The sequence below is a fragment of the Salmo salar genome, chromosome ssa06, assembly GCF_905237065.1.
Source record: "Salmo salar chromosome ssa06, Ssal_v3.1, whole genome shotgun sequence".
NCBI lineage: Eukaryota > Metazoa > Chordata > Actinopteri > Salmoniformes > Salmonidae > Salmo > Salmo salar.
Window position 1 is genome coordinate 2,575,700 of NC_059447.1, and position 26,363 is coordinate 2,602,062.

The 26,363-nt window shown below is 42.1% G+C and overlaps 1 long non-coding RNA gene across 1 annotated transcript; it reads right to left on the reverse strand.

Annotated features, from left to right (window-relative positions):
• Positions 1-800: 800 nt before the first annotated feature.
• LOC123743354 (uncharacterized) lies at positions 801-7,119 on the reverse strand. Its single transcript, XR_006770088.1, has 3 exons — positions 7,020-7,119; positions 6,544-6,717; positions 801-1,088 (listed from the first exon to the last, which is right to left on the reverse strand). It is a non-coding gene; the product is annotated as an uncharacterized lncRNA (long non-coding RNA).
• Positions 7,120-26,363: the final 19,244 nt, after the last annotated feature.

Consider the following 26,363-nt stretch of genomic DNA (forward strand, 5'->3'; position numbering starts at 1 on the left):
AAAGTGTGATTTCCCAGTAAGGTTATTTTTTAAATCTGGCAAGTTGATTGCGTTCAAGAGATGTAAATCTATAATTCTTTAAATGACAATATAATATTTTACCAATGTTTTCTAATTTTAATTATTTAATTTGTGACGCTGACTTGACTGCCGGTTATTGGAGGGAAACGATTTCCTCAACATCAATGCCATAGTAAAACGCTGTTTTTGGATATAAATATGAACTTGATAGAACTAAAAATGCATGCATTGTCTAACATAATGTCCTAGGAGTGTCATCTGATGGAGATTGTAAAAGGTTAGTGCATCATTTTAGCTGGTTTTATGGTTTTGGTGACCCTGTCTTTGACTTGCCATAAACATTACACACAACTCTTGTAAATGTACTGTCCTAACATACTCTAAATTTATGCTTTCGCCGTAAAACCTTTTTGAAATCGTAAAACGTGGTTAGATTAAGGAGATGTTTATCTTTCAAATGGTGTAAAATAGTTGTATTTTTGAAAAATTTGAATTTTGACATTTATTTGGATTCAAATTTGCCGCTCTTGAAATGCACCTGCTGTTGATGGAGTGCACCACGGGTGGCACGCTAGCGTCCCACCTAGCCCATAGAGGTTAAACTCGGCAGATACACCATCAGTCCCAGGAGTCCTCCAACAGAAAAGGGACTAACTGGTGAGAAACAGTTCTGTTAAACTCAGCAGATACACCATCAGTCCCAGGAGACCTCCAACAGAAACAGTTCTGTTAAACTCAGCAGATACACCATCAGTCCCCACGAGACCTCCAACAGAAACAGTTCTGTTAAACTCAGCAGATACACCATCAGTCCCCACGAGACCTCCAACAGAAACAGTTCTGTTAAACTCAGCAGATACACCATCAGTCCCAGGAGACCTCCAACAGAAACAGTTCTGTTAAAATCAGCAGATACACCATCAGTCCCAGGAGACCTCCAACAGAAACAGTTCTGTTAAACTCAGCAGATACACCATCAGTCCCAGGAGTCCTCCAACAGAAAAGGGACCAACTGGTGAGACACAGTTCTGTTTAACTCAGCAGATACACCTTCAGTCCCAGGAGACCTGCAACAGAAACAGTTCTGTTAAACTCAGCAGATACACCATCAGTCCCAACAGACCTCCAACAGAAAACGGACCAACTGGTGAGAAACAGTTCTGTTAAACTCAGCAGATACACCATCAGTCCCAGGAGACCTCCAACAGAAACAGTTCTGTTAAACTCAGCAGATACACCATCAGTCCCAGGAGACCTCCAACAGAAAAGGGACTAACTGGTGAGAAACAGTTCTGTTAACCTGTTAGGGCTAGGGGGGCAGTATTGACACGGCTGGATAAAAAACGTACCCGATTTAATCTGGTTACTACTCCTGCCCAGTAACTAGAATATGCATATAATTATTGGCTTTGGATAGAAAACACTCCAAAGTTTCTAAAACTGTTTGAATGGTGTCTGTGAGTATAACAGAACTCAAACGGCAGGTCAAAACCTGAGAAGATTCTGTACAGGAAGTACCCTGTCTGACCATTTCTTGGCCTTCTTTGCCATCTCTATCCATTACAAAGGATCTCTGCTGTTACGTGACACTTCCTACGGCTGCCATAGGCTCTCAGAAGGCGGCAAAAAAGCTGAATCGTGGCTTTGCAGGCTCTGGCTGAAAAAAAAGTAGCGCGTTTGGGTAGTGGCTGGTTACAGTACTGTGAGACTCAGGCTCGTGCCCGCGTCGACCGAAAGCATTGTTTTCTTTCCTCTGTTTACCTAAACGGAGATTCCCGGTCGGAATAGTATCGCTTTTTTACGAGAAAAATGGCATAAAAATGGATTTTAAACAGCGGTTGACATGCTTCGAAGTACGGTAATGGAATATTTAGAATTTTTTTGTCACGAATTGCGCCATGCTCGTGACCCTGATTTACCATTTCGGATAGTGTCTGGAACGCACGAACAAAACGCCGCTATTTGGATATAACGATGGATTATTTTGGACCAAACCAACATTTGTTATTGTAGCAGTCCTGGGAGTGCATTCTGACGAAGACAACAAAGGTAATCAAACTTTTGTAATAGTAAATCTGACTTTGGTCAGGGCTAAACTTGGTCGGTGTCTAACCTCTTATGGCTAGGGGGCAGTATTTTCACGGCTGATTAAAAAACGTACCCGATTTAATCTGGTTACTAATCCTACCCAGTAACTAGAATATGCATATACTTATATATGGATAGAAAACACCCTAAAGTTTCTAAAACTGTTTGAATGGTGTCTGTGAGTATAACAGAACTCAAATGGCAGGTCAAAACCTGAGAGATTCCTTTACAGGAAGTGGCCTGTCTGACCATTTCTGGAACTTCTTTGCCATCTCTATATTTTACTAAGGATCTCTGCTCTAACGTGACACTTCCTACGTCGTCCATAGGCGCTCAGAGCCCGGGAAAAACCTGAATGTCGTCATCCCAGCCCCAGGCTGAAACACATTATCGCCTTTCTCAAGTGGCCGATCAAGGGACTGTGGGCTTAGGCGCGTGACCTGGCCGCCCCCGTCTTTGTGATTTTTTCCTCTGTTTGCCAAAAAGGAGATTCCCGGTCGGAATATTATCGCTTCTCTACGAGAAAAATGGCATAAAAATTGATTTTAAACAGCGGTTGACATGCTTCGAAGTACGGTAATGGAATATTTAGAATTTTTTTGTCACGAATTGCGCCATGCGCGCGACCCTTCTTTACCATTTCGGATAGTGTCTGGAACGCACGAACAAAACGCCGCTATTCGGATATAACGATGGATTATTTTGTACCAAACCAACATTTGTTATTGAAGTAGCAGTCCTGGGAGTGCATTCTGACGAAGACAACAAAGGTAATGAAACTTTTGTAATAGTAAATCGGAGTTTGATCAGGGCTAAACTTGGTCAGTGTCTAAATGGCTAGCCGTGATGGCTGGGCTATCTACTCAGAACATTGCAAAATGTGCTTTCACCGAAAATCTATTTTAAAATCGGACATATCGAGTGCATAGAGGAGTTCTGTATCTATAATTCTTAAAATAATTATGTTTTTGTGAACGTTTATCGTGAGTAATTTAGTAAATTCACCGGATGTTTGCGGGGGTATGCTAGTTCTGAACGTCACATGCTAATGTAAAAAGCTGTTTTTGATATAAATATGAACTTGATTGAACAAAACATGCATGTATTGTTATAACATAATGTCCTAGGATTGTCATCTGATGAAGATCATCAAAGGTTAGTGCTGCATTTAGCTGTCTTCTGGGTTTTTGTGACATTATATGCTAGCTTGAAAAATGGGTGTCTGATTATTTCTGGCTGGGTACTCTGCTGACATAATCTAATGTTTTGCTTTCGCTGTAAAGCCTTTTTGAAATCGGACAGTGTGGTTAGATTAACGAGAGTCTTGTCTTTAAAATGCTGTGAAATAGTCATATGTTTGAAAAATGGAAGTTTTCGGATTTTAGAGGAAATTGTATTTCGCGCCATGCCCATCATTGGATATTGGAGCAGGTGTTCCGCTAGCGGAACGTCTAGATGTAAGAGGTTTTTAACCTGTTTGGGATAGGGGGCAGTATTTTCACGTCCGGATAAAAAACGTACCCGATTTAATCTGGTTACCCCTCCTACCCAGTAACTAGAATATGCATATACTTATTACATATGGATAGAAAACACCCTAAAGTTTCTAAAACTGTTTGAATGGTGTCTGTGAGTATAACAGAACTCATTTGGCAGGCAAAAACCTGAGAAGGTTTCATTCAGGAAGTGGCCTGTCTGACAATGTGTTGTTGTTCTTGCTTCTGTTTATTGAAGAGTCAGGATCTTAGCTGTAACGTGACATTTCCTAGGGCTCCAATAGGCTCTCAGAGCCCGGGAAAAACCTGAACGATGACGAGGCAGCCTCAGGCTGAAACACATTATCGCCTTTGCCAAGTGGCCCATCAGAGGACAATGGAATTAGGCGCGTGCCCGATTCGACCCAGTGATATATTTTCCTTCGGCTGTTTATCTAATTGCAGATTCCCGGTCGGAATATTATCGCTTTTTTACGAGAAAAATGGCATAAAAATTGATTTTAAACAGCGGTTGACATGCTTCGAAGTACGGTAATGAAATATTTAGAAATCTTTTGTCACGAAATGCGCCGTGCGCGCGCGACCGTTATTTACCATTGGGATAGTGTCTGGGACGCACGAACAAAACGTCGCTGTTGGAACATAACTATGGATTATTTTGGACCAAACCTACATTTGTTATTGAAGTAGAAGTCCTGGGAGTGCATTCTGATGAAGAACAGGAAAGGTAAGTCCATTTTTCTTACAGTAAATCTGATATTGGTGAGTGCTAAACCTGCTGGGTGTCTAAATAGCTAGCCCTGTGATGCCGGGCTATGTACTTAGAATATTGCAAAATGTGCTTTCACCGAAAAGCTATTTTAAAATCGGACATATCAAGTGCATAGAGGAGTAATGTATCTATAATTCTTAAAATAATTGTTATGCTTTTTGTGAACGTTTATCGTGAGTAATTTAGTAAATTGTTAGTAAATTCGCCGGAAGTTTGCGGGGGGGGTATGCTAGTTCTGAACTTCACATGCTAATGTAAAAAGCTGTTTTTTGATATAAATATGAACTTGATTGAACAAAACATGCATGTATTGTATAACATAATGTCCTAGGTGTGTCATCTGATGAAGATCATCAAAGGTTAGTGCTGCATTTAGCTGTCTTCTGGGTTTTGTGACATTATATGCTAGCTTGAAAAATGGGTGTCTGATTATTTCTGGCTTGGTACTCTGCTGACATAATCTAATGTTTTGCTTTCGTTGTAAAGCCTTTTTGAAATCGGAAAGTGTGGTTCAATTAACGAGAGTCTTGTCTTTAACCTCTATGGGCTAGGTGGGACGCTAGCGTGCCACCCGTGGTGCACTCCATCAACAGCAGGTGCATTTCAAGAGCGGCAAATTTGAATCCAAATAAATGTCAAATTCAAATTTTTCAAACATACAACTATTTTACACCCTTTGAAAGATAAACATCTCCTTAATCTAACCACGTTTTACGATTTCAAAAAGGTTTTACGGCGAAAGCATAAATTTAGAGTATGTTAGGACAGTACATTTACAAGAGTTGTGTGTAATGTTTATGGCAAGTCAAAGACAGGGTCACCAAAACCATAAAACCAGCTAAAATGATGCACTAACCTTTTACAATCTCCATCAGATGACACTCCTAGGACATTATGTTAGACAATGCATGCATTTTTAGTTCTATCAAGTTCATATTTATATCCAAAAAACAGCGTTTTACTATGGCATTGATGTTGAGGAAATCGTTTCCCTCCAATAACCGGCAGTCAAGTCAGCGTCACAAATTAAATAATTAAAATTAGAAAACATTGGTAAAATATTATATTGTCATTTAAAGAATTATAGATTTACATCTCTTGAACGCAATCAACTTGCCAGATTTAAAAATAACCTTACTGGGAAATCACACTTTGCAATAATCTGAGCACTGCGCCCAGAAAAATACGCGTTGCGATACAGACTAGACGTCATGTTGGGGAGATCTAAAATCGAAAATACTATGTAAATAATCCATTACCTTTGATTCTCTTCATCAGATGTCACTTCCAGGTATCACAGGTCCATAACGAATGTAGTTTTGTTCAAAAAAGCTCATCATTTATGTCCAAAAAATCTCCGTCTTGTTAGCACATGATCTAAGCCAGCCGGACTTCTCGTCATGAACGAGGGGAAAAATATATTTCCGTTCGTTCAAACATGTCAAACGTTGTATAGCATAAATCATTAGGGCCTTTTTTAACCAGAACATGAATAATATTCAAGGTGGACGAATGCATACTCTTTTATAACGTATTGGAACGAGGGTACCCAACATGAACTCGCGCCAGGTGTCTAATGGGACATCATCGTTCCATGGCTCTTGTTCGGTCAGATCTCCCTCCAGAAGACTCAAAACACTTTGTAAAGGCTGGTGACATCTAGTGGAAGCAATAGGAAGTGCCAAAATATTCCTCAGCCCCTGTGTTTTTCAATGGGATAGGTTTAAAGTCAATACAACACATCAGGTATCCACTTCCTGTCAGAAAATGTCTCAGGGTTTTGCCTGCCAAATGAGTTCTGTTATACTCACAGACACCATTCAAACAGTTTTAGAAACTTTAGAGTGTTTTCTATCCATATATAATAAGTATATGCATATTCTAGTTACTGGGTAGGATTAGTAACCAGATTAAATCGGGTACATTTTTTTTATCCAGACGTGCAAATGCTGCCCCCTAGCCCTAACAGGTTAAATAGCTGTAAAATAGTCATATGTTTGAGAAATTGAAGTAATAGGATTTTTAAGGTATTTGAAAATCGCGCCACAGGCTTCAACTGGCTGTTACGTAGGTGGGACGAATTCGTCCCGCCTAGCCCATAGAGGTTAACTAGCCTGATAAGTCAAACATGTCTGATATGAACATTGACATAAACCCTCTCCATACTTGAGTTTCTCCAGTCTGCAGTGTTGATCCTCCAGTCCAGCAGAGAGCAGTCTGACTCCTGAGTCTCCTGGGTGATTGTAGCTCAGGTCCAGCTCTCTCAGGTGTGAGGGGTTTGACCTCAGAGCTGAGGCCAGAGAAGCACAGCTTTCCTCTGTGACTTGACAGCCTGACAGCCTGACAAAGAGATCATCATGAATTCACAAACACACTGTTAATTTAACAAGTAGTGTAGAAGGACAATGGCAGATGCATTTGGTTTATTCTCTCCAACAACATATAGATTCATCTTCCTTCTAATATAATTGTATGGTTATATCGTCATACTAATGTGAACACCAATACACCGATTCAAAATGGTTTTCAATATAATATTATATACATGCAAAACAATGCATTTATTCAATACATTTTCAATATAACATTATATACATATTTTTCTCTAAACTTCATATTTCTTCCTGATGATTAGTTCTTACATGTATTTTATTTAATCACAGAACAGCTCTGGAGGCTTTGACCACTGGCAGCAGCCTCAGAAGACCTTCCTCTGATCTGGAGTATTTCTTCAGGTCAAACACATCGAGCTCCTTTTCTGAAGTCAGCAACACAAAGACCAGAGCTGACCACTGCAGGTGACAGGTTGGGTTTTGAGAGACTTCCTGATCTCAGGTAGCTTTGGATCTCCTCCACTAGAAAATGGTCATTCAGTTCATTCAGACAGTGGAACAGATTGATGCTCCTTTCTGGGTTAGGAAGAGACAGGTCCACACTGGAATAAAGAGATCATTCTGTCACTGGGAAAACTGGCTTTTCAACAGCTTGTGAATGGCATTCTGATTTTCTATGAAGAAGACCTGAAAGAGGCTGGCATTGATGTCAATGAAGCCTCAGTGTTCTCAGGATTGTGCACACAGCTCTTTAAAGAGGAATGTGGGCTGTACCAGGACAAGGTGTACTGCTTTGTTCATCTGAGCATTCAGGAGTTTCTGGCTGCTCTATATGTGTTTCTCTCATTTATCAACAACAATGAGAATGTAATGAACAATCTGAAAACAAAAGATGAGCCTGAAGTAACTTTCTACAAGAGTGATGGGAATCTAATGGACAAACTGCAAACAACGTCCAGGAACCTTTCTGTGAGGATCAGACAAAGGCGTAAAGTTACCGTCTACAAGAGTGCTGTGGATAAAGCCTTACAAAGTGAGACAGGAAACCTGGACCTGTTCCTCCGCTTCCTTCTGGGCCTCTCACTGGAGTCCAATCAGAAGCACTTAACGAGGTCTACTGACAAAGACAAGAAGAAGCTCACAGAGCCATGAAGAAACAGTCAAGTACATCAAGGAGAAGATCAGGGAGAATCCTTCTCCAAAGATACTTTCATTCTTCTGTTTGGTATGAAACACCACAATGTGTGTGTACATCTCAGTCAGAGTCTTGGGCATCTCTTCTCTCTTATATTCCAACATGTGTTCAAGGACTATTGCAGAAATCCAACAGAAGACTGGAATGTGGCACATGATGTGGAGGCTCCTTGATGTCTTTATGTGTGAGATGATTCTGCTGGCCAGGTCCTCATCACTGAATCTCTTCCTGAAGTACTCCTCCTTCTGTGGGTCATTGAACTCTCGTACCTCTGTCACCTGGTCAACACATCCTGAAGGGATCTTATTGGCTGCTGCAGGTCGGGTAGTTATCCAGAGGAGAGCAGAGTGAAGCAGATTTCCCTTGATGAGATTTGTCAGCAGAACATCCACTGAGGTTGACTCTGTGACGTCACAACAGATCTTGTTCTTCTGGAAGTCTAGGGGCAGTCGGCACTCATCCAGACCATCAAAGATGAACAGAACTTTGTACTTGTTGTAGTTGGAGATTTTGATTCTTTGGTTTCCATTGAGAAGTGATTGAGAAGTTCAATGAAAGTGTGTTTGTCCTCTTTCATCAAATTCAGCTCCCGAAAAGCGAATGAAAATACAAATTGGACATCCTGATTTGCTTTTCCTTCAGCCCAGTCCAGAATGAACTTCTGCACAGAGACTGTTTTTCCAATGCCAGCGACTCCCTTTGTCAGCACAGTTCTGATAAGTTTGTCTTGTCCAGGGGTTTGAAGATGTCGTTACATTTGATTGCAGTCTCTGGTCTTGCTTGTTTCCTGGTTGTGGTCTCAATCTGTCTCAGCTCATTTTCATTATTGACCTCTCCTGTTCCACCCTCTGTGATGTAGAGCTCCGTGTAGATCTTATTGAGAAGTGTTGGGTTTCCTTGTTTAGCGATCTCCTCAAATACACATTGAAACTTCTTCTTAAGATTAGATTTGAGTTCACGTTGGCAAATCACAGCAAGCTCATCTGAATGAAGAAATAACACAGAGGATATTAATATTATGTTTGTTTTAATGCCTACAGTATTGGAGGACTGTTGTAAAGTTTAAATTATAATAATTTATTATCTTAACTGTCTATGTAAATGTGTAAATGTTCTCATAATGTATTACAGACTGGTGTGACTGATTATATTATTATTGGTGTTATTGATGGTATTATTAATGTTGTCTCTCTCTCTCTCTCTCTCTCTCTCTCTCTCCTCTAATTGAATCACCACAACACATCCCTGCTGCTACTTGATGAGGTCACTAGGTGTTGTGTTGAGGCTGCTACAATATCATTGAGTTACACAGCTACTTTAGCTGTACTTTAGCTACAGCTTTTAAATGTTATAAAACAGCATTCAACATGAGGCAGACAGCTCTTACTTTTCTCTAGTGTGTCAGCAAGCTTCTTCTGGTTCATTTTCCTCAGGACGTGCAGTGTGATCTTCAGAGCCCCCTCTCTGGCACTGCTCTCCTGCTTCTCATCTTCAGCATCCACCACTTCCTTATCCTGCTTCTGACTCTCAAAGCCTTCTGGGAGTTCTGGACTAAGAATCCTCTTGAACATCTTCAGCTCGTTCTTCACAAATGTCATAATATTCTCTTCAAGCAACTGAAAAAAATTAAGTAAATAAGTTAAGCAAGAGAAGAAATGCTTTCTCATAAACACATTAATAAATGATTGACAGATTAACTTTACTTAAGCTTAACAAAAACAAATGTACATAACAGGACCACATACTCTGAATATGGAGGCCAGGTCTGTTTGATGACTCTGGGCAGACTGACCACTGAGAATCTCTGACTCTGATCTCTCCTGTTGGTTTCTGTGGACAAAACATGAGATTACATCTCCTCATCCAGGGAGTACACACACACACACACACACACACACACACACACACACACACACACACACACACACACACACACACACACACACACACACACACACACACACACACACAGGAAGGGAATGTTGTGTTTGTTTAATATTGTTTTAGGACTATGAAATGGACAAAAGGATTAGCCTATGGATTATGAAAACAACGAAAATAAATGGTAAAATGTGAGAGGAGAAATGACTAGAGACAGTGTTGTTTAACTCACTGACCATGACCCATGAGTTCTTCTTACCTTTGTTCAGTAGAAAAGTCTCCCTCTCTAAAACATATAGGACGGTCCATAGACTGGTCACTCTTCATAGACACACAGCTGGGAACAGGGGAGGCTGGTCTCTCCTGCTCTATTGGTCTTCAACACAACAGAGACAAACATTACATCTCTCATCTACTCTGATCTCAGATGGGGATACATAAGAAGAGCTCGGGATCAGACAGACAGACAGACAGACAGACAGACAGACAGACAGACAGACAGACAGACAGACAGACAGACAGACAGACAGACAGACAGACAGACAGACAGACAGACAGACAGACAGACAGACAGACAGACGAGACAGACACAGACACAGTGAGACAGACACAGACACAGTGAGACAGACACAGACAGACACAGACACAGACACAGAGACAGTGAGACAGAGACACAGACAGACACACAGAGAGACAGAGAGACACACAGAGACAGTGAGACAGACACAGAGACAGTGAGACAGACACAGAGACAGTGAGACACACAGAGACAGACAGACAGACAGACAGACAGACAGACAGACAGACAGACAGACAGACAGACAGACAGACAGACAGACAGACAGACAGACAGACAGACAGACAGACAGACAGACAGACAGACAGACAGACAGACAGACAGACAGACAGTGAGACAGACACAGACAGACAGACAGTGAGACAGACACAGACAGACAGACAGTGAGACAGACACAGACAGACAGACAGTGAGACAGACACAGACAGACAGACAGTGAGACAGACACAGACAGACAGACAGTGAGACAGACACAGACAGACAGACAGTGAGACAGACACAGACAGACAGTGAGACAGACAGACAGACGTAAGTGATAAAATTAACTAGAAGATTGTATATTTTGCAATTCTGAGTAATTACTACTTTAGTAAGGAATTAAACATCATTCAGTACTACTGCAGTTGCTACATAATTCCAATAGATGGCAGCATAGGACCACAAATGACATTTCAGAAGATTAGTTTTCTCCCTGGATACACCACCACTCCCCCTCACAGGAAAACTCCTGTGTAGCTTCTTTCTGTCCCTTTCCATACTGCTAACGCAAGAGGAAGGACTGAAAAAGCATTTAACAGATTACTGTAAAGTAATATAATGATGATTCATGTTAATTATTACCTGTTTTTATGTGAAGAAGAAGGGCATGTTGAGGTAAATTTACTAACCGGGAGGGTTGAATGATGTAATTTATTGGTGGGCTGGAAGACGCACTCTTGTCTTTTCTGTTCCGAGGTTGTTTACTCCCAATATCAGATATTAAGATGATTTTTTATAATGCATGTATACTGAGGTTGAGGTTCTGACTAGTGATAATTTACCCGGGGTTCAATACCCGCTATAGTCACTATTTTGTTGCTCTCCCTGAAGCAACACAGCCCCAATACCAGATATATAGCTAACTAGAGTTACAATTTTAGAAAATCATGGGACATATAGTCTGTGGTTGCATGCTATTTTATGTCAATCATATTGCTGCTTGTAGCATATAACTGATGCTTCGTGGTCTTATGCTGCTGTTACGCACGCCTCTATGAAGAGGGAACGCAACACCCTGCTACAACTCAACTCCCCGTGGAGGTAAAGAGGTATGGGACTGTAGGTGGAGGTATAGAGGTATGGGACTGTAGGTGGAGGTAAAGAGGTATGGGACTGTAGGTGGAGGTAAAGAGGTATGGGACTGTAGGTGGAGGTAAAGAGGTTTGGGACTGTAGGAGTGAAAGAGGTATGGGACTGTAGGTGGAGTGAAAGAGGTATGGGACTGTAGGTGGAGTGAAAGAGGTATGGGACTGTAGGTGGAGGTAAAGAGGTTTGGGACTGTAGGTGGAGGTAAAGAGGTATGGGACTGTAGGTGGAGGTAAAGAGGTATGGGACTGTAGGTGGAGGTAAAGAGGTATGGGACTGTAGGTGGAGGTAAAGAGGTATGGGACTGTAGGTGGAGTGAAAGAGGTATGGGACTGTAGGTGGAGTGAAAGAGGTATGGGACTGTAGGTGGAGTGAAAGAGGTATGGGACTGTAGGTGGAGGTAAAGAGGTATGGGACTGTAGGTGGAGTGAAAGAGGTATGGGACTGTAGGTGGAGGTAAAGAGGTATGGGACTGTAGGTGGAGTGAAAGAGGTATGGGACTGTAGCTGGAGTGAAAGAGGTATGGGACTGTAGCTGGAGTGAAAGAGGTATGGGACTGTAGGTGGAGTGATAGAGGTATGGGATTGTAGGTGCGAGTAAGGATGACAAAAGGCAGAGAATTTACCATTTACTGGGAATTTATTCCTTCACACGGTAAATTTGGGGAAAAGGGGCTGGACAGAACCAAAGCAAAGAAAGTAAATGTAGCCCTCTCTCCTATTTTACCTGCCTCCCCACTACTGACCTAACTTAGCACCACCTGGTGACCTACCCACTACTGACCTAACTTGGCACCACCTGGTGACCTACCCACTACTTACCTAACTTAGCACCACCTGGTGACCTACCCACTACTTACCTAACTTAGCACCACCTGGTGCGCTAACCAAAATACAGGGGATGGTCCGCCCAGGTCTTACCTAGTGTGCATAGACAGTAAATACTACGGGTTATGTATGCCCAGGTCTTACCTAGTGTGCATAGATAGTAAATACTACGGGTTATGTATGCCCAGGTCTTACCTAGTGTGCATAGACAGTAAATAGTATGGGTTATGTATGCCCAGGTCTTACCTAGTGTGCATAGACAGTAAATAGTATGGGTTATGTATGCCCAGGTCTTACCTAGTGTGCATAGACAGTAAATAGTATGGGTTATGTACGCCCAGGTCTTACCTAGTGTGCATAGACAGTAAATAGTATGGGTTATGTATGCCCGCAGGTCTCTTGCCTAAGCACTCCCTAGGTGCCTTCCCCTTCCCCCTGGGAACAAAAACAGAATACTACAAACAATGTCAATAATTAAAATAAACTGTGTCCTATTGACACACACAGGACGTACCAATCAGCTCTCTCTCTCTCAGCAACAACCAACACAGGACATACCAACCAGCTCTCTCTCTCAGCAACAACCAACACAGGACATACCAATCAGCTCTCTCTCTCTCTCTCTCTCTCTCTCTCTCTCTCAGCAACAACCAACACAGGACGTACCAATCAGCTCTCTCTCTCTAGCAACAACCAATACAGGACATACTAATCAGCTCTCTCTCTCAGCAACAACCAACACAGGACATACCAACCAGCTCTCTCTCTCAGCAACAACCAACACAGGACATACCAATCAGCTCTCTCTCTCAGCAACAACCAACACAGGACATACCAATCAGATCTCTCTCTCAGCAACAACCAACACAGGACATACCAATCAGCTCTCTCTCTCAGCAACAACCAACACAGGACGTACCAATCAGCTCTCTCTCTCAGCAACAACCAACACAAGACATACTAATCAGCTCTCTCTCTCTGCAACAACCAACACAGGACATACCAATCAGCTCTCTCTCTCAGCAACAACCAACACAGGACATACCAATCAGCTCTCTCTCTCTCAGCAACAACCAACACAGGACATACCAATCAGCTCTCTCTCTCAGCAACAACCAACACAGGACATACCAATCAGCTCTCTCTCAGCAACAACCAACACAGGACATACCAATCAGCTCTCTCTCTCTTCAGCAACAACCAACACAGGACGTACCAATCAGCTCTCTCCTCTCTCAGCAACAACCAACACAGGACATACCAATCAGCTCTCTCTCTCAGCAACAACCAACACAGGACATACCAATCAGTGTTCCATTCCATTCATTAGCTATGGGCTCGCACTAGTGTTCCATTCCATTCATTAGCTATGGGCTCGCACTAGTGTTCCATTCCATTCATTAGCTATGGGCTCTCACTAGTGTTCCATTCCATTCATTAGCTATGGGCTCGCACTAGTGTTCCATTCCATTCATTAGCTATGGGCTCGCACTAGTGTTCCATTCCATTCATTAGCTATGGGCTCGTACTAGTGTTCCATTCCATTCATTAGCTATGGGCTCGCATTAGTGTTCCAGCTTAGCCAACGTTCTAAAGCTGTTTTTCAGCCTTGGGGGAATTTTTGACTCGTTCTATTATCCAGCCAAACTTTAGTAAGGAATTTTCAAATTATTCAGTTGTACTGCAGTTGCTAAATAATTCCAATAGATGGCAGCATAAGACCACAAATGATATTTCATAATATTAGTTTAGTTCTCCGTGGATACACCACCTCTCCCCGCGCTTCTTTCTGTCCCTCTCTACACTGCTGATGCAAGAGGAAGGACTGAAAAAGCGATGATTCATGTTTATTATTACCTGTTTTTATGCTCATGTTTTACACTTCATTAATATAACGATTATCATTAAGCCTGAACCTTAATTCAGTCACCTCTGGTCTAGAAAAACGTATTTTCCCAGTACATTTATTCTCTAATTCATCAACCAGCATCGACCTGCTCTGCCTTCTCGCGCAAGCCAGGGGCATGTTGAGGTAAATTTAATTTAAAGGTAAAATGTTGAGGTAAATTTACTAACCGGGAGGGTTGAATTATGTCATTTATTGGTGGGCTGGAAGACGCACTCGTCTTTTCTGTTCCGAGGTTGTTTACTCCCAATATCAGATATTAAGATGATTTTTTTATAATGCATGTATACTAAGGTTGAGGTTCTGACTAGTGATCATTTACCCGGGGTTCAATACCTGCTATAGTCACTATTATGTTGCTCTCCCAAAAGCAACACAGGCCTAATACGAGATATATAGCTAACTAAAGTAATGAGTGACCATTTTAGAAAATCATGGGACATATAGTCTGTGGTTGCATGCTATTTTATGTCAATCATATTGCTGCATGTAACGTTAGCAAATAACTGACATTTCGTGGTCTTATGCTGCCATCTATTGAAAATATTTAGCAATTAAAAGTAATTAATTTACTTACAGACATTGGTGAGGCAGCTGAGAATAAAAAAAAATGGAATGTGTCCAGCCTACTTGAGACGCCCCGAAAATAATATTCAAAAGATTGGTCATTGGACACAGAGGGGTTAAACATTAAAGTTACCGTCCATCTAGTGAAGAGAGGAGAACCGGACAGAGGTAGCCAGCATCCGTCAACGAGAGAGGGAGAAGCCCTCCACGGGATTTAACAGGTGGAAGAAACAACCGGGGAGCTCCTCGCAAAATGCAGCGCCGGATGTAGTTCTAGGATAACTAGGATGCTGCTGGTAGAGTAGCTAGCTAGCTTACCTAGCTGTACCGACTAGCTAGGATAACTAGGATGCTGCTGGTAGAGTAGCTAGCTAGCTTACCTAGCTGTACCGACTAGCTAGGATAACTAGGATGCTGCTGGTAGAGTAGCTATCTAGCTTACCTAGCTGTACCGACTAGCTAGGATAACTAGGATGCTGCTGGTAGAGTAGCTAGCTAGCTAGCTTACCTAGCTGTACCGACTAGCTAGGATAACTAGGATGCTGCTGGTAGAGTAGCTAGCTAGCTTACCTAGCTGTACCGACTAGCTTGGATAACTAGGATGCTGTTGGTAGAGTAGCTAGCTAGCTTACCTAGCTGTACCGACTAGCTAGGATAACAAGGATGCTGCTGGTAGAGTAGCTAGCTAGCTAGCTTACCTAGCTGTACCGACTAGCTAGGATAACTAGGATGCTGCTGGTAGAGTAGCTAGCTAGCTTACCTAGCTGTACCGACTAGCTTGGATAACTAGGATGCTGTTGGTAGAGTAGCTAGCTAGCTTACCTAGCTGTACCGACTAGCTTGGATAACTAGGGTACTGCTGGTAGAGTAGCTAGCTTACCTAGCTGTACTGACTAACTAGGATAACTAGGATGCTGCTGGTAGAGTAGCTAGCTAGGATAACTAGGATGCTGCTGGTAGAGTAGCTAGCTAGCTTACCGAGCTGTACCGACTAGCAAGGACAACTTGGATGCTGCTGGTAGAGTAGCTAGCTAGCTTACCTAGCTGTACCAACTAGCTAGGATAACTAGGATGCTGCTGGTAGAGTAGCTAGCTAGCTTACCTAGCTGTACCGACTAGCTAGGATAACTAGGATGCTGCTGGTAGAGTAGCTAGCTAGCTTACCTAGCTGTACCGACTAGCTTGGATAACTAGCAGGTCGTTCATCTGTCTCAATGATGATGACGAATCAGGTGAACCACAAAATGAAACAAGGATAGAGAGTGAAAAGGATCTGGCTACACTCATACTGTCCCTGACCAAAAAGCAAATTGAACAATAAACTTCGGCGTTTCAACACTGTAACAAACTCAGTCATTATTCCCCAAGGTCACCTCAGCACACTTTGCACATAACCGGACAATATGCTTGGCGCCACACCGGACGTGGATGCGGACGTTCTGTACGGGGACGCGGACAGTTCCAGAACGCGGACATGAGCAGTGCAACACAATCAACTAAACCCAGTCTTTACAGTGGGTTACATTAGTAATATTCATTTTTTATTATTATTATGTTAAACAAACATTCAACTTTTTTTATAACAATATTTTGAGATCTGGGCCCATATCCACAAAGCGTCTCAGAGTAGAAAATTGGTCGTATAAGTGCTGAGAAAAAATATATTTGACACTTATGGGTATAAATTAAAGCTATGCATGAAGTCTCTAGTCCCACCTAGTGGGCAGATATTTAGGACACCTCGTGAGCTGTCCTAAGTAGTTAAGCTTTAACAGCAGGTGTCTTGATAATACTATAGAATAATGCAGCGAGTCAGTGGTTCCTGCTCCACATGTAAATGCTTTGTAGTAGTTAAAAAATAATGTTTTATATTTGTATATGATCAACCCATAAATAATATATGTCTTGTGCTTTTGGCAATGATTTATGTATAATAATTATGTATAACAAGTGATACATCTATTTTGTCTTCATTTTGGCAGATTAACTCATGTTTATTTCTCAAGATTAACTCAGGTTTTCACCCAGCGGCTAAGGAGTTGGAGCTGCGGCAGGAGTTGGACCTGTGGCCGAAAGGCGGCAGGTTCAAATCCTGGGCCGGGCGCTGGAAAAAACAGGCAGAATTGATCTGACCACTGGAGGGCTTCACATCATCAAAACATTAACCTTTCGTTGATCAGAACTCGAGAAGTTCTTCTTCACTGAACCCAAAAAATATATATAACTTTTAGTGGTTCCATATAAGTGATAGAAGCTTTTGGTCTATAAGGAACCTTCTTTTCTAAGAGTGTAAAATTAACACGTTTTTTCTTTTGATTATTTAATTATCTACATCATGTTATTTCAAGTTCTCCCTTTGGAGCGCAACATCACGTTGTTAAAAAACAATCCTAAATTGGGCATGGCTACAAATTAGGCAAATTGAAGGCATCTCGGGCGTAATCTGTGTTCGATGAAAATGAACATTGTATGCAACGTTGTAGGCAACATTATTGGCAAGGGACTTGATGCCCACTATGCCAAAGCTATTTAGAGTTGTTAAACGGGTGTGAAGAGTGTGTTGATATAATGGTAAAATTGTCAAAATTCTTATTGTAACAACGATCAGAATTGGTAAAGAAAATATGCATTCCATTATATTAGGCAATAATTAAGAGTAGACAAAGTGGTCGTGTGATGTGGAAATTCTATCAAATGTCTTACATTGCAACGAGTACAGTCAGGGTGCCGTGGAACCCCTGCAGTACCTCCACAGACCCCGGATTGAGAACCCCTGATTTAGCAGATGCTCTTATCCAGAGAGATTTACAGTAACTGCATTCATCTTAAGATAGCTATTTATTTTGGAAATAAACTTAATAAATTATTCCTAAAATTGTTATCTCACCTCTTAGCTTTGGTGTCATGTCCCCCAGAGAGATGCATTTTATAGACAGGGACCCCCTCCTCTTTCTCCCCAGAGAGACTCATTTTAGAGGCAGGTCCCCCCTCCTCTCTCTCCCCAGAGAGACTCATTTTTTAGAGCACTGTCCCCTAAACAGAGATCCAGCATGTTGGTTGTGGTTAACACAGTGACAACTAATTATTGTTCTCATTTATTCATTATCTCTTTGAGAAATAAAACATTTACTAACAGACATAGAAACAGTCAGGTGATTTAATGCATCACATGAACATGTAGTTCTGACATTTCATCTCCATGGTAACTGTCAATAATAATAATAAGTCACTGTTAAGGTAGTTCTAGACAGTACAGCAACACAAGGCCATGTCTCACACTTATTTTTATTCATTAAAAGTAGGCTATTTATTGTCTTTCAATCTGTTCTTTTCTAAACTATCTGAGAATATAGACAGAAGGGCTAAAACGGACATGATTGATCTGATTGATCTGAGGGGGAAATCATTGATCCATTCAGAAAGTTTATTTGCATCAAGTAAGATATTTTATATTATGTAAAGTAGTGGGTTGTTAGTGATATGTAGGTGTTATATTATGTAAAGTAGACTAGGTTATAATGTATAGTAGTGGTTGTTAGTGATATGTAGATGTTATATAATATAAAGTAGACTAGGTTATAATGTATAGTGATCTAAATGTTTAGAGGTCTAAACCTCGACTCTGGCTCCCGAGTGGCACAGTGGTCTAAGACACTGCATCTCAGTGCAAGAGATGTCACTGTAGTCCCTGGATTGAATCCAGGCAGCATCACATCTGGCTGTGGTTGGGAGTCCCATAGGGCAGCTCACAATTGGAACAGTGTCGTCCATGTTTGGCCGGGCTAGGCGGTCTTTGTGAATAAGAATTTGTTCTTAACTGACTTGCCTAGTCAAATATATCATAGATGACCAGTCTAAATCTGTTCAGATCAACATAATGTTATAGTCCTACCAGTAGCAGGACAGAGAATGTACTGTATATAACCTACATATCATAGATGACCTGTCTAAACCTGTTCAGATCAGTTCACATAATGTTATAGTCCTACCAGTAGCAGGACAGAGAATGTACTGTATATAACCTACATATCATAGATGACCAGTCTAAACCTGTTCAGATCAACATAATGTTATAGTCCTACCAGTAGCAGGACAGAGAATGTAATGTATATAACCTACATATCATAGATGACCAGTCTAAACCTGTTCAGATCAACATAATGTTCTAGTCCTACCAGTAGCAGGACAGAGAATGTACTGTATATAACCTACATATCATAGATGACCAGTCTAAACCTGTTCAGATCAGTTCACAGAGATCATAGCTCAAACCTACTCTGATAATTGAATGTCTGACATAGACTAACCTTATAACAGTTTGTAGAAAGCCAAGACCAATGAGAGTTTGCCCATCTTTCCTACATATCAACACATTTATCCAACTTCTAATGTTACCGAGAAATATGTTCCACAGTTTCAACAGCCGTTTTGTAACTGCGTAGACTACACACTTACTTTCACGTTCATATGAGGAAATCACAAAACTTCTGACAGTCACTGGTGCAGCCGTCTGTTTTCTTGCAGATGAAGTAGCTTTCACTGGCAACTCATTCTACCAGCCTAAACAACAGTAAATACAAGATGTCAAATAACAATGGTCAAAGGAGAATACATGGAGACAGGTATTTTGCTACAGATGTAGGATCTTAATTTGAGACAGTTTACTACAGCAGGAAAAGTATGTGGATTATAATTAACATTTTAAAGTGGAATGTGGAAATGACAAACTTCAGAAGACTTTTAAAACATCAAATACACTACAAGTTTTAGTTTTCCTGCAACAGGGTGATCAAATTCAGATCCTACATCTGTACAGAGATGATGTCTTTTGTTAAATAAGGCAGTTTGAGTTGTTAGCAATGAAGTTGTAACTGTCAGCTGCTGTAAACCTACGTGATTGGATGTTATAGACCCCCATCTGAACAGTTTCTTCCCCGTGCTTATAGCTTTTAGCTCTATGCTCAGTCTACCTAGTTCAATATATTGTTGTATGTAAACTTTGTGCAAACTCCACTGCCTGTATTCTGTCTCTTAATGTTTTCTATCACTAGCAGCACCATGTCACCATGTTAAATAATGTGTACAGATGTAGGATCTTCCCAACTCTGAGGAGATGTCATTTATTACATTTCACCCTGTTGATAAAGGCAACTAGAAGTCTAAACACAGAAGACAACTCTAAATCAACACTTACTGATATTATCCTAAAATCCTTTCACTCATTTTATTGTGTCTCTTTGTTCAACGAATGTCGGGTAGCCTATGCTATTAATATTGTAGGCAAACAGCAGGCAGGGAAGTGAATAGGCTTAACCCACATGGTGGGAATTGTTACATGGCTCACACTGTCCCAAATGCAATTTTTAAAAAAAAGCAAGTCTCAGACACCATTTCTGACACCAATGTAGTGATCAGCGGGGCAGGGAATCAAACTCAGGATGCACATGTAAAAGGCAAACAACCTACGCATCATATGAAATGTAGAGGATCACTACACTATAGAGGAACTATGATACAATTACATTATCATATGAAATGTAGAGGATCACTACACTATAGTAGAACTATGATACAATTACATTATCATATGAAATGTAGAGGATCACTACACTATAGAGGAACTATGATACAATTACATTATCATATGAAATGTACAGGATCACTACACTATAGTAGAACTATGATACAATTACATTATCATATGAAATGTAGAGGATCACTACACTATAGAGGACCTATGATACAATTACATTATCATATGAAATGTAGAGGATCACTACACTATAGAGGAACTATGATACAATTACATTATCATATGAAATGTAGAGGATCACTACACCATAGAGGAACTATGATACAATTACATTATCATATGAAATGTAGAGGATCACTACACTATAGTGGAACTATGATACAATTACATTATCATATGAAATGTAGAGGTTCACTACACTATAGTAGAACTATGATATAATTACATTATCATATGAAATGTAGAGGATCACTACACTATAGTGGAACTATGATACAATTACATTATCATATGAAATGTTAAATGTAGAACTATAATATATGAATATTGATGTATTGAATTTGACTTGACCACATCCAGTCAGCTCCATGTTGTATGATTAAACTGACACCAACCTGTCTCAGTAGTAGTAGACTGTTAGGGGTGTTTTACTGTCATTCACTATACTAACATTACACCAACATGTCTCAGTAGTAGTAGACTGTTAGGAGTGTTTTACTGTCATTCACTATACTAACATTACACCAACCTGTCTCAGTAGTAGTAGACTGTTAGGAGTGTTTTACTGTCATTCACTATACTAACATTACACCAACCTGTCTCAGTAGTAGTAGACTGTTAGGAGTGTTTTACTGTCATTCACTATACTAACATTACACCAACCTGTCTCAGTAGTAGTAGACTGTTAGGAGTGTTTTTACTGTCATTCACTATACTAACATGTCACATCCTGGCCAGTATAAGGTTAATTGTTTTTGTAGTTTGGTCAGGACGTGGCAGAGGGTATTTGTTTTATGTGGTTCGGGGTGTTGTGTTTGTGTAAAGGGTGTTTGATTTAGTATTTCTGGGTTTTTGGTTGATGGTCTATGTGGTTGTATTCTATGGTTAGTCTGGTGTGTGTGTTTCTATGTTTGGTTAATTGGGGTTGGGACTCTCAGTTGAAGGCAGGTGTTGTCTATCTGCCTTTGATTGAGAGTCCCATATATTAGGGTGTGTTTGTGTGTGTGATTTGTGGGTGATTATTCTGTGTATAGCCTTGTGCCTTACCAGACTGTTTATTTGTCGAGTGTTCGTTTTTTTGTGTTTTGTTATTTTGTATGTTCATTTTTGAGATTAATTAAAAATCAAGATGAGCATTCACGTACCTGCTGCGTTTTGGTCCACATTTTCTGATGACGATTTCGCATTATCGTCAGAAGACGAAGACAACTGTGACAGAATCACCCACCACCAAAGGACCAAGCAGCAGAGGAAGGAGCAGACGGAGTTTGAGTTGGACTGGCGGGAGAAGTGGACTTGGGAGGAAGTTCTGGACGGGGCCGGACCCTGGCATCAGGCTGGGGATTATCGACGCCCGCAGTGGGAAATTGAGGCAGCCAAGGCAGAGAGGCGGTGGTACGAGGCCAAGTACGCGCTGAAGGAGAAGCACGAGAGGCACCCCCAAGAACATTTTTGGGGGGGGCACACGGGTAGTTTGGCTAGGCGTAAGAAGAGCCGGAAGCCAGCTACTCGTGGTTATATGGAGGAGCGTATGGGGTGGAGAGCGCTATGTTTCGCTGAGGAGCGCACTATCTCACCCATACGCACGCACAGTCCGGTGCGCGTTATTCCAGCCCCTCGCAGGTGCCGTGCTAGAGCGGGCATCCAGCCTGGTAGGAGGATGCCTGCGCAGCGCATCTGGTCGCCGGTACGCCTCCGAGGACCAGGCTACCCAACTCCCGCTCTACGCACGGCTACCATCAGGCCCCAGCACAGCCCAGTCTGCCCTGTACGAGCACCCCGCTCGTACAGGGCTACTAGTTCCATCCAGCCAAGGCGGGTTGTGCAGGAGGTAAGATCTAGACCGGCTGTGCGCCTCCATAGCCCTGGGTTTCCAGCTCCTGTCTCTCGTGCGGACCCGGAAGTGCGTCAACCCAGTCCAACTCGTCCTGTTCCCGCTCCCGCACTAGCCTGGAGGTGCGTGTACATAATCTGGTAAGCCCAGTACCAGCACCACGCACCAGGCTACAAGTGCGTCAACCCAGCCTCGCCAGTCAACAGTCATCATCAGAGCTGCCCGCCAGTCAACAGTCATCGTCAGATCTGCCCGCCAGTCAACAGTCATCGCCAGATCTGCCCGCCAGTCAACAGTCATCGTCAGAGCTGCCCGCCAGTCAACAGTCATCGTCAGAGCTGCCCGCCAGTCAACAGTCATCGCCAGAGCTGCCCGCCAGTCAACAGTCATCGTCAGAGCTGCCCGCCAGTCAACAGTCATCGTCAGAGCTGCCCGCCAGTCAACAGTCATCGTCAGAGCTGCCCGCCAGTCAACAGTCTCGTCAGAGCTGCCCGCCAGTCAACAGTCGTCAGAGCTGCCCGCCAGTCAACAGTCGCCAGAGTGGTCAGACTGCGCTGAACTGCCGGAGTGGTCAGACTGCGCTGAACTGCCGGAGTGGTCAGACTGCGCTGAACTGCCGGAGTGGCCAGACTGCGCTGAACTGCCGGAGTGGCCAGACTGCGCTGAACTGCCGGAGTGGCCAGACTGCGCTGACCTGCCGGAGTGGCCAGACTGCGCTGACCTGCCGGAGTGGCCAGACTGCCCTGACCTGCCGGAGTGGCCAGACTGCCCTGAACTGCCGGAGTGGCCAGACTGCCCTGACCTGCCGGAGTGGCCAGACTGCCCTGACCTGCCGGAGTGGCCAGACTGCCCAGACTGTCCCGAATTGCCAGACTGCCCAGACTGTCCCGAATTGCCAGACTGCCCAGACTGTCCCGAATTGCCAGACTGCCCAGACTGTCCCGAATTGCCAGACTGCCCAGACTGTCCCGAATTGCCAGACTGCCCAGACTGTCCCGAGTTGCCAGACTGCCCAGACTGTCCCGAGTTGCCAGACTGCCCAGACTGTCCCGAATTGCCAGACTGCCCCGACTGCCCCCCGGCGATGCCAGACTGGCCCGACTGCCCCTCGGCGATGCCAGAGTGGCCCGACAGCCTGGAACGGCCGGAACCAGAGCCACCTCCAGAAATAGGTGGGTTGGGGAGGGGGGGGTGTAGCACAGTGCCGTCGTTGACGGCAGCCACCCTCCCTTCCCTCCCTTTAGAAAAGGGGACTTTTTTTGTTGGTGTTGCTTGGGGTTATTTTTTTAAGGTGCTTCTGGGGTAGCACCTTTAAAGGGGGTACTGTCACGTCCTGGCCCGTATAAGGTTAATTGTTTTTGTAGTTTGGTCAGGACGTGGCAGAGGGTATTTGTTTTATGTGGTTCGGGGTGTTGTGTTTGTGTAAAGGGTGTTTGATTTAGTATTTCTGGGTTTTTGGTTGATGGTCTATGTGGTTGTATTCTATGGTTAGTCTGGTGTGTGTGTTTCTATGTTTGGTTAATTGGGGTTGGGACTCTCAGTTGAAGGCAGGTGTTGTCTATCTGCCTTTGATTGAGAGTCCCATATATTAGGGTGTGTGTGTGATTTGTGGGTAATTATTCTGTGTATAGCCTTGTGCCTTACCAGACTGTTTATTTGTCGAGTGTTCGTTTTTTGTGTTTTGTTATTTTGTATGTTCATTTTTGAGATTAATTAAAAAATCAAGATGAGCATTCACGTACCTGCTGCGTTTTGGTCCACATTTTCTGATGACGATTTCGCATTATCGTCAGAAGACGAAGACAACTGTGACATAACATTACACCAACCTGTCTCAGTAGTAGTAGACTGTTAGGGGTGTTTTACTGTCATTCACTATACTAACATTACACCATACATTTAATTTCTCTACACACTTTACAATAATCCCTGGGAAGAGTCTTACCTTGTAGCCTGAATTCACAACCAGAACATGTCAAGTCATTGAGATATTTTCTGTTCTGCTGAGAGAGCAGCTTCCTGATGACTAGCGCTCTGTATATTCTGATGGATGACGCCTGAGCTGGAATGTGAAGCTAACTGAAGCTGGCTAACTTTAGAAAACCAGTATATCAAGCCTGTATCATAGTATACGCCCCAGGGTACGTTCAGGTTACAGCAAGAGGCAGGTATCAACATGCCGAGTCGTAGGCAACAACCTGGGTTGTATTCATTAGTTTACTCCACAGCCAACAGTTTTAAAATGTTAAATAGAACATAAACAGTTTACTCTAAACGCTGTACAACGTTACCTAAACGGTTTCTGTTGCCAAATGTTTTGCTACGGTGGGCACTAATGAATACACACAACCTGTTTTGAGGAAGTGTAAGTTGTTGTTAGTCTCTCGAACAATATTTATTTGTCTCTCTTTCACACAACATACCTTCCTGAGTGAAAAGAGTTAACAGTAGATTATAAAGAGAACATGTTTGTTTGTTGCTTGTTGTGTTTTGAGAAGACAAGTCTATAGACCTATGATACATACTTAGAATAAAGGGATCCAAACGGGTCCTCCGGCTGTCCCCATAGGAGATTATTTTGGGTTCCAGGTAGAACCCTTCTGGCTTCCATGTAGAACCCTCTGTGGAAATGGTTCTTAATGGAACCCAAAAGGGTTCTACCTAGTACCAAAAAGGGTTCTACAAAGGGTTCTCCTATGGGGACAGCCAAAGTGTCACGTCCTGGCCAGTATAAGGTTAATTAGTATTGTAGTTTGGTCAGGACGTGGCAGAGGGTATTCGTTTTATGTGGTTCGGGGTGGTGTGTTTGTTGAAGGGGCATTTGATTTAAACATTCCGGGGTTTTTGGGCACTGTTTGGTTTTCATGTATTCTATGTTAAGTCTAGTGTGTTTGTTTCTATGTTTTGGTTAATTGGGGTTGGGACTCTCAGTTGAAGGCAGGTGTTATCTATTTGCCTTTGATTGAGAGTCCCATATATTAGGGTGTGTTTGTGGTTGTCATTTGTGGGGAATTGTTGTGTGCACTGCGTTGGTTTGAGCCTGCCACACTGTCACCGGTGTAAGTACTGTTCATGGTTTTGTTTTTGGTTTTCCAGTGGATACTTTACTTGTTTTGTTGATTAAAGAAACATGAGTGTCCACACTTCCGCTGCGCCTTGGTCCGTCTCTCGCATGTATGACATTTTCAACGATGAGTACGACTTATTTTATGACACAAAGAACCCTTTTAGATTGTAGATAGTGTAGGATCACCCTGGGGCACACAGATGCGCACAGAACGAATTCACCCCACATATCTAATTTATATCAAAAACATTTTAAGGAGAGTAGGACTATTATAACACTGTCCACCAAAAATATCATCAACTATATGAATACACACAACAATACCATCAACTATATGAATACACATAACAATATTATCAACTATATGAATACACACAACAATATCATCAACTATATGAATACACATGACAATATCATCAACTATATGAATACACATGACAATATCATCAAATATATTAATACACATAACTATATCATCAACTATATGAATACACATAACAATATCATCAACTATATGAATACACATAACAATATCATCAACTATATTAATACACACAACAATATCATCAACTATATGAATACACATAACAATATCATCAACTATATGAATACACATAACAATATCATCAACTATATGAATACACATAACAATATCAACTATATTAATACACATAATATCATCAACTATATTAATACACATAAC